We start from the raw sequence: 9,505 nt of genomic DNA, 5'->3' as shown, positions 1-9,505 counted from the left end.
AGCAAGTGGTATCCCCACACTTGTTTAAAATCATATTTCATCAACCATCTCATCAGCAACCTTGGAACAACCGGGTTGCCTCCCAGGAAGGGCTAAGTTTATATACGAGTCTTCAGCCGGACTCACTCCCTAAACCTCAATCAGGAGGCTTCTCCTTTATCCGCTTCCCATCAATACTCCTTAACACTCTCCGTTTACAATTAGTAGGGAAGAAACCAACTGCAAAACTCATGTGATCCTGAAAATCTGAATTCAGCTCGAACCACCAATTCGTGAATTCCCTCGAAAATGATTCAGTAAAGTGAGGTGGGGAATTTAAACTAGTCATCAAACTATGATCCTTGAGCCCAGATATCATTCTTCTAATCCTTTTAGCCAACTTTTTAAACCTTGACACATCCCGAATGAAGATTGAGTACGGTTCATGTTTTGGTTTTTCACAATCAAGGTAGTCTGTCGGAAGAACTGAATCAATTACTACCTTATGGCTCTTCTCACAGAGTTTCTCCTCGATCCCCACACTTGGCTCGTTATATAGCAAATATTCAAGCAATTTCAAATCACCAAGTGGGTCAAACTCTCCATCATCCATCACTGTAAAATCAACCAACTCGTCACCAAACTCATCCCTAAACTCGTCTTCCTACGAAGGAACATACTCCTCTAACTGATTTTCCATCCCATCATTCTCAAATTCGATAACTGGCTCACTAATTTGCGAATTACTCATTAAACCAAGCCGAATTCCATCTAAAGCTTGTTGGGTCGGAAATGGGGCATTTGGATTTGTATCATGATGGATACGTAACCAATCATACAGTACCTCATCCGGATCTGGTATTTGCTCAATGAATTCACCGGATGAGTTTTCATAACCCAGAAGATTCCCCCTTAAATCAAACATTAAACATAACCGGGGTTTCACTCGATTTTTCTCTTTGCAATTCAGAATCCTCTTTATCTCCATCTGCCAAATGGTGTAACGTTTTTCTTCTTTGACTCCATTCCCGTAAGTATCCATTACTGCACACTTAAACAAACACGGATCACGGCACCAGATAGTAGTATACGAAAATTAATTAAAACTAAAATTAAACTACAACTTAACTATTTAAGAAAACTAAAATAAACTATATTAATCTAAATATATATATACAAAACTACAAAAGGCAAGTCCCCAAACTCGGGTCGTTCTCTAATCGCCTCAAACCGTGTTCCCGGCAGCGGCGCCAAAAACTTGATGTGCGAAAATATATATAAAAATAAAACACGAATCGCAACTAAGCTTTAAAAACCAAACAACCTATCCTAGTTCACACAAACGGCAAGTGTACCGGTCGCGTATAGCAAAGAAAAGGAAAGTACAGATATCGAACTCGAAGACACGTGAGAACGACTCAGATTATAAACCCCAATCCAAGTCCTACCTTAAGATATTTAATTGATTTTATTATTATTATTATTATTATTTATTATAATTACTTTAACTAACTTACTTAACTTAACGGCACTTACGACACTAACGAAGCTCTCAAATATGATGAAGGTGAACCACCTAGGTAAGGTATCTTGACGACTATCAACGACGCTCGGGTGACAATGAACACATAAAACCGGGTTCTTAAGATGATCTCACTAGACAATAATAAGGGAAAATAGGTCTCCACGGCCAGTTTTACTAAAGACCCCTAAAAAAGACTAGAAAGAAGAATAAAGCACGGTTGATTTTCTAAGTACCCAATTGATTTATTACTTGGTCCGTATCAAAATCACAAATTCCTCTAACGCTCGTAAGCCTAACAAACCTAGGGAATAAGGGGTAATTCAATATTAAATATTAAATAACTTGGCTTACAATTAACCTAGTCAACGGCTAGAAAACCGCACGTGATCTCGCAACGGCTAACTAAATCGACTAGACCAAAGAGATAAACCAACTCCTAATGTCTTGGTCCGACTAAAACGAGATGAACTATTGAGATAAACAACTCAAACTAATCAAACCCTATGGTGACGTCTACCACAAACAACCAAAAACACCAAGTAATTAGTCTAACATGCAATCCTAAACCAAACACGAAACTAATTCATGTAAAGATAAAATCACACGGGGTTTAATTAATATAATATTATTATTATTTATTATAATTACTTTAACTAACTTACTTAACTTAACGGCACTTACGACACTAACGGAGCTTGTAAGGCCCCGAACCCGGTAGCCCTACTTTAGCGTCGGATTTACTCATAAACACAGTCCTTCAAATCAGAGTTTATTAAAAACTTTTCGCGGAATATAAAACATCAATCATTTGTTACAAAACATTAAATCTTTTCTTTGATACCATAACACAAAACTTTATATTTAAAACATCTTTACTTCTTTCTTCAGATGCCAGCCGTTCAATCCATGCCGTGTGTCATCCTCATGCTAACTCTATAATCAGCTCATCTGCGTGCATACTAAAAGTCAGCTACGCTGAGTGAGTTCTAGTTAATCAAGCAACTTATCATACAACCACTTCATACAATATGTATACGTATCCGAAGACACATAGTCCACTGTCTAACATGCCACTGTTTAACCACTTAATTACCCCTACAGCTTAGCCACTTAATTACAAAGGCATGTATAGGCTTTCCCTATCACGCACTCACGCTATGCCACTTAATAACGAAGGCACGTATAGGCTTTCCCTATCACGCACTCACGCTATGCCACTTAATAACGAAGGCACGTATAGGCTTTCCCTACCACGCACTCACGCTATGCCACTTAATAACGAAGGCACGTATAGGCTTTCCCTATCACGCACTCACGCTATGCCACTTAATAACGAAGGCACGTATAGGCATTCCCTACCACGCACTCACGCTATGCCACTTAATAACGAAGGCACGTATAGGCTTTCCCTATCACGCACTCACGCTATGCCACTTAATAACGAAGGCACGTATAGGCTTTCCCTACCACGCACTCACGCTATGCCACTTAATAACGAAGGCACGTATAGGCTTTCCCTATCACGCACTCACGCTATGCCACTAACACCCTTACTAGACTCCTGCTACTTCTAACACACTCTACCTCAACCTGCCTTGGTCACACTCATATTAGTTTAGTATTTACGTAGTGAACAAGTCACATCACAACATTCATACACACTATCAACCACTTGGCAATCACTATCCTTGGCGATACGTGCAATATCCGAAGATCGTTCACATACCGTCAAGCTTCCATTCATAATGTTTATACATCATCCTCACATTACATACAATATTAATATCTTTATTTACATCCTGACAGTACGTGCAATATCCGAAGATCGTTCACGTACCGTCATGCAATCAATCATATCTATCACATATATCATACACGGCATACACTTACCATTTAAGGTAAGTGTATTAACTATCACATTGAGTATGCACACAGCCCCGAAAACGTAACACATAAATGGAGCTAGAAACTCACCTGAATTCTGCTTCTTTTTCTGATAGCTGTAAATCCCTTCTCTATCTGAGCTCGGCTGACTGTACAAGTTACACGTATCAATACTCGTCTGATCTAATCTGGTGGCCTAGTATTAGCTTACTTTAACTTATCGCTTTATAATTTATTTTCTAATCAAACTTGGCTTTAGGCGAAGTTAAACCTTAGGCGAACTTGGCTTCAGGCGAAGTTAAACCTTAGGCGAACTTGGCTTCAGGCGAAGTTAAACCTTAGGCAAACTTGGCTTCAGGCGAAGTTAAACCTTAGGCGAACTTGGTTTCAGGCGAAGTTATCCTTAGGCGAACTTGGCTTCAGGCGAAGTTAAACCTTAGGCGAACTTGGCTTCAGGCGAAGTTATCCTTAGGCGAACTTGGCTTCAGGCGAAGTTATCCTTAGGCGAACTTGGCCGTAGGCGAAGTTATCCTTAGGCGAAGTTACGCTTGAAGGCGAAGTTACGCTTGAAGGCGAAGTTCATCAGGTGAACTTAATCTTGCAGGCGAAGTTATCGCGCTGCAGATCTGTTTGCCCATAACTCCTTCGTTTCTTAGCCAAATAACTCGATTTTGGTACCCACGGAATCGTATGATCGGCGCCTACAAATCCCAACCATCAAATCGGCCTAAAATCGACGTTTTAGGGGTCCGATTTGGGCAGTTTGGGTTTCGGGTCCGGTTAACCCATCCAATCCTAACCATTTTCAGTAATATTAGCTTTGTTGGATTTGATCTTACCTTACCAACTCAGATCTATCAACAAAATCTCGGGTCTCGGCTTCGAATCTTGATCGGTTAGAATGTGTGTGTTTTGAGTGTGTGAAGAGATAGATGTAAATGAAGATATTTTTGGGATTTTGGGGGTATTTATATCCCTGAAATCCCATTCTTATTTAACCCATCTCAATTAGTTCAAGTCCACAACCCACATCCATTACCCAACACTAGCCCGACCCATACCAACTCATATTCTATTATTTATTTCCTGATAACCCGAGTAAACTTTCCCTCTATTATTAAGTAATATAATTAATATTACTTGGAAATTTCGGGATGTTACAAGTCTTCCCTCCTTAAAGAGGTTTCGTCCCCGAAACCTAACTTATTCCCCATAAAAGGAAAACTTTTTATATTTACACGCTTTATTGAATCGCCTTCGCTTTCTGAGTTATCCCTCTTACTCCTGACTTGTAGTCATCGAGCGGTGATCATGTGTTCTAGCTATTACGGTAGCTTGTCCATGAAGCCCTCGATGTACCAAGTCTCGTATCGCCTTCCCGAGGAACCTTGTTTTATATAATAACGCTAACTCCTAAGGCGACGCTTACCATCACACAACTAATTATCATAACCAACATGCATTCAAGATAAATTCATAGATCGTTCATACAAAAGCACAAGAAGTCACAAGTACCTCATAACATAAAAGGAAATCATTCCAGCTTGCTAAACAAACATAGGTTCAAATGTAACATAAAACACTCTTTAACTACTAAACATAAAACAACTGTGACATGCCACATATTCCTCTTAAAGGGACAACACAAACATCATCACTCAAGGAACTATTTAGTACAAAGATAGCAAGGCTAACAGGTAATAACAGTGGCCAGCTGTGACTAGCTGATCACGTTGCTTTCCGTGTCCTATACACTTCCCTTTATGATTCTATTTGTGCTGGTTCTACTTAAGTAATTAGTCAAATCAACAATCAATTATTCCTATCCCTTTTGTTCACATATATCTTCTTTCTCATTAACATATATCACTTAATCATACACTTTACCTTTACTGATCTTGCTTGAGCGACACATGGCATTCTTGAACTGGCATCTTCTTTCTTTTCTTACTTAAATCCCATTCTCTGTTCGAGTCTAAGCATGTAGGATGCTTAAATCTCTCGAACTTATGCTCTGATACCAACTTGTAAGGCCCCGAACCCGGACACCCTACTTTAGCGTCGGATTTACTCATAAACACAGTCCTTCAAATCAGAGTTTATTAAAAACTTTTTGCGGAATATAAAACATCAATCATTTGTTACAAAACATTAAATCTTTTCTTTGATACCATAACACAAAACTTTATATTTAAAACATCTTTACTTCTTTCTTCAGATGCCAGCCGTTCAATCCATGCCGTGTGTCATCCTCATGCTAACTCTATAATCAGCTCACCTGCGTGCATAATAAAAGTCAGTTACGCTGAGTGAGTTCTAGTTAATCAAGCAACTTATCATACAACCACTTCATACAATATATATACGTATCCGAAGACACATAGTCCACTGTCTAACATGCCACTGTTTAACCACTTAATTACCCCTACAGCTTAGCCACTTAATTACAAAGGCACGTATAGGCTTTCCCTATCACGCACTCACGCTATGCCACTTAATAACGAAGGCACGTATAGGCTTTCCCTATCACGCACTCACGCTATGCCACTTAATAACGAAGGCACGTATAGGCTTTCCCTACCACGCACTCACGCTATGCCACTTAATAACGAAGGCACGTATAGGCTTTCCCTACCACGCACTCACGCTATGCCACTTAATAACGAAGGCACGTATAGGCTTTCCCTACCACGCACTCACGCTATGCCACTTAATAACGAAGGCACGTATAGGCTTTCCCTATCACGCACTCACGCTATGCCACTTAATAACGAAGGCACGTATAGGCTTTCCCTACCACGCACTCACGCTATGCCACTTAATAACGAAGGCACGTATAGGCTTTCCCTATCACGCACTCACGCTATGCCACTAACACCCTTACTAGACTCCTGCTACTTCTAACACACTCTACCTCAACCTGCCTTGGTCACACTCATATTAGTTTAGTATTTACGTAGTGAACAAGTCACATCACAACATTCATACACACTATCAACCACTTGGCAATCACTATCCTTGGCGATACGTGCAATATCCGAAGATCGTTCACGTACCGTCAAGCTTCCATTCATAATGTTTATACATCATCCTCACATTACATACAATATTAATATCTTTATTTACATCCTGACAGTACGTGCAATATCCGAAGATCGTTCACGTACCGTCATGCAATCAATCATATCTATCACATATATCATACACGGCATACACTTACCATTTAAGGTAAGTGTATTAACTATCACATTGAGTATGCACACAGCCCCGAAAACGTAACACATAAATGGGGCTAGAAACTCACCTGAATTCTGCTTCTTTTTCTGATAGCTGTAAATCCCTTCTCTATCTGAGCTCGGCTGACTGTACAAGTTACACGTATCATCAGGCGAACTTAATCTTGCAGGCGAAGTTATCGCTCTGCAGATCTGTTTGCCCATAACTCCTTCGTTTCTTAGCCAAATAACTCGATTTTGGTACCCACGGAATCGTATGATCGGCGCCTACAAATCCCAACCATCAAATCGGCCTAAAATCGACGTTTTAGGGGTCCGATTTGGGCAGTTTGGGTTTCGGGTCCGGTTAACCCGTCCAATCCTAACCATTTTCAGTAATATTAGCTTTGTTGGATTTGATCTTACCTTACCAACTCAGATCTATCAACAAAATCTCGGGTCTCGGCTTCGAATCTTGATCGGTTAGAATGTGTGTGTTTTGAGTGTGTGAAGAGATAGATGTAAATGAAGATATTTTTGGGATTTTGGGGGTATTTATATCCCTGAAATCCCATTCTTATTTAACCCATCTCAATTAGTTCAAGTCCACAACCCACATCCATTACCCAACACTAGCCCGACCCATACCAACTCATATTCTATTATTTATTTCCTGATAACCCGAGTAAACTTTCCCTCTATTATTAAGTAATATAATTAATATTACTTGGAAATTTCGGGATGTTACAGAGCTCTCAAATATGATGAAGGTGAACCACCTAGGTAACCATCGTAGCCTCAAAGAGATATTCGTGGGCTTTAAATCTGTTTCTTGGACCAATTTAATTTGTGATAACAATTTGCACTAAACTCGATGTTGGTTTATTTTTTGTCTGAATTTTGGAAATCTCATGGCCTACATCATATATTAATACCAACATTTATTAGAATTCAACATCAATTATTACATTCAAATATTGAATGTAACTTATATTAAAGAACAACTTTCTTTATATATATAATAAGTAATACTGACGAAAAAGATGAGTATATAAAGTTTGTTTACGATACTTGTCAATCTCGAGTTTAGTTTAATGCATCATTTTAGCTCATTCTCTATCGTAACCAATAAATCAAAATGTGAACCAATTAGCCTAATTAATTAATAAAAACAACCCAAAAGTTACTAAGAAGTGCACGAAATAATTATAATATTTCTATATAATTAAGCCCTTATCAATAGTTACATTTTAAACCTTTAACTTTAATTGTTTACATTTCGTATCTTTTATTTTAAAGTTTTCCTAAAACAACATTTCTAATTCAAGGCTTTTACTTTTATTTAGGCTTTGCTCGTTAAACCCGTCATTCCAGTTAAACTCCAAATCATCCATCTTTCAAGTTTATTACTTGAACGTGAGTACTTTCATACCCCGTTTTCTATCTTTCGTTTTAGGGTGACATTTCATACTTATTCAACTAAATGTTTTATACTTGAATCTTAACCCACAAACGTTATTGTATACTTTACTTAAATAATTGATCAATTTGGTGTTCTATGATTATATGCCTATGTGTTTATCGCTTTTGGTTTGTGGAACTATAAAATCCTAGTCTATTTGGCATCCCCTTATAGCAAGGTGTCGTTAACGTAATGCAATTAATAATAACTATAAAATCCTAGATATTTGGCATCCCCTTATATGTAGGTTTCTCTAACGTAATTCTATTAGCGATATCTATTTATCCAAGTTATTGCTTTTATTTATTGTTTCGTATACAAGTTTTGTGGCTTTTTATTACTATATACTTATATGCTCAAACTTATGAATTGTTCACCAACCTTTGTGTTGATAAACTTTATTTTATGAAATGTTATATGTTTGACTTTTGTTGAATCGAGGACTTGACGAAAAACGTTACCAAGACTATTAGGATATTAGTAAAACGAACCATATAATTGTTTACTTGTATTCAATTTGTTTGTATGAACGAGATGTGTTGTTTATTGATTTATGAAATAAAATGAGTTGATTAAATATTGTCACCTTAAATAGTGTCTTGTGTATTTGTCCAATCAATTTGCACCCCTGCATGTTCCGCCGCCTTTGGTCGGGGTGTGACAGATTGGTATCAGAGCCAAAAGACTATAGGATAGGTGGTTAGACGTAACGACCTAGTATAGTCTTTGCTTTAGGGTCTTTATACGTGTTGCCTATACGTGTTTACCCTACTTGATTGTTCATTACACTTGTTTATTTATATACTTATTTATTTCATCAAATCATAAATATACATATACACACATTTTCGTAGTACTCCAAGGTATCCTTACCTTAAAACGCAAAAACATTAGTTTTTATTGTGTTTTATGGATCACGAGCCTAACTTGGATCCCGTTGTTTCAAATCTCCTTAAAGACTGTCTCATATGAGATGACCACTTTAAGTTGTCGAATGCGAGCTTTCCGAACGCCATCCTAATTTTTCGGTGTTAAAACAATAGAACCACAGTGGTTTGTGGACTAGTGTTTTGACATGACTTTGTATTCCGATTTATTATATTTGTTACAATCGTTATTTGAGTCGAAAACATGAAAAAGACGCGGTGGTACGTGCACATGTTTAGACTCCAACAAGGTAATTTTTTTGTAAAAAGGTTTTTAGTGTCGGAATATCAAGTCATGGTGGTTCATGCGCGATTTTTCCGCCTTTAAATCTTAAGACATTATTTACAAATTTCAAGGATTTAAACAATTTTTCCTTTTACTTCGACGTATTAATTCTTATCACAAGTCCTCATTTATAAAAATTATTTTTCATTGTAAATAATTCTAATATGTTTTGATTTCACATTGTAAAGTTTACAAATTTTCGCCTCTTGAATTCACACCGCGTTTTTT

The sequence above is a fragment of the Bidens hawaiensis genome, unplaced genomic scaffold (assembly GCF_021521415.1).
Source record: "Bidens hawaiensis isolate Kalapana, Puna unplaced genomic scaffold, B.hawaiensis_p1.1 tig00031424_1, whole genome shotgun sequence".
In the NCBI taxonomy this organism is placed as follows: domain Eukaryota; kingdom Viridiplantae; phylum Streptophyta; class Magnoliopsida; order Asterales; family Asteraceae; genus Bidens; species Bidens hawaiensis.
The sequence above is the reverse complement of the archived record's forward strand: the minus strand, read 5'-3'. Positions refer to the sequence as shown.